We start from the raw sequence: 1,130 nt of genomic DNA on the forward strand, positions 1-1,130 counted from the left end.
TAATCACAGCCTAGAAGGAGCTAAGGACTCTCAGGTCTTACCAGGTCAAGGGGACTTGATTTTCTAGTAGCATTTGGTTCATTAAACAGAACTACAAATACACCTCTGAGTGAATGTCTACTGCTTCTAAATTAAGGAAAAGTTGCCCTCACATCTCTCTGGTAGAGCTTGGGCTAAATTGAGTTTTTCACTTTAGATAACAAATTTTATTTGTATTTGGCCAAAAATTACAGTAGGCTTTATAGGAGGAAAAAAATATCCAGCATGTTCCTGTGCCTGTTTAATAGTTTTTCAATTAAATGTAGCAATTAAAAACTGGTGAGATTTTGTGTAAAACATCTTTTTAATCCATATAGTTTTAAGAAAGGAAAAAACAAACCAATGAAGATATCTTTTGGCTTAATTCTGAAAATAATACTGAGCTTTTGGTGTAATTTTTTCATTCTTTTATTTGTAATGGATTCACACTCTCTGAAGTGGGTAAGTAGAGTTTCTCTGAAGACAATATCTTGAGCTCTGTGGCCTTGACATTTGCTAACTACATTTTCTCAATAATTTCATAACTTTATTAGGAATAGGATGTTTTCCTGCATGCAAGGAGTGTTTCTAAGTGATCTATTGTCTTGAAGATGTTCCTAGTCATTAATATCCATCAAATAATGATGACATGTACTCCACAATGCTTTAATTGCCCATTCTGGTGTGTTAGTTTTCAAATACACTGATGTTCAGGAGAGGGAGCTGTCAAGCCTTTGTACTCCAGTTCATATTGACAAGCTAAGCAAAGCCTTGTTTCCTTTTTAAGCCCTGATGGAGGGTGAAGGGCTCAGCACAGAAATGCATTCATGACATCCTCATCCAGCTGCTTGCTCTGCTTTAGGGACCTTGACTCTCTGGACATAAAGTTAAACAGAACCAGGGCAGGGAGAGAAGCAGCTTCTTCAGAAAAAGTCTACTGGAGCTAAGTATACCTTGTTATTAGAACATAAAATACCGAGAACCAGTCTTTATGGTGACTTGAAAATTGAAATATCAGCTGCTGTCAGTCTGGGTTTGAGAGGCAACTCTCCATGCTGTTTAGTTCCTTGTTTTTGCTGCCATTCTGCTGGCAGTGTGGCTGGGGGCCCCCA

The sequence above is a fragment of the Geospiza fortis genome, unplaced genomic scaffold, assembly GCF_000277835.1.
Source record: "Geospiza fortis unplaced genomic scaffold, GeoFor_1.0 scaffold16, whole genome shotgun sequence".
NCBI classification, from domain to species: Eukaryota; Metazoa; Chordata; class Aves; order Passeriformes; family Thraupidae; genus Geospiza; species Geospiza fortis.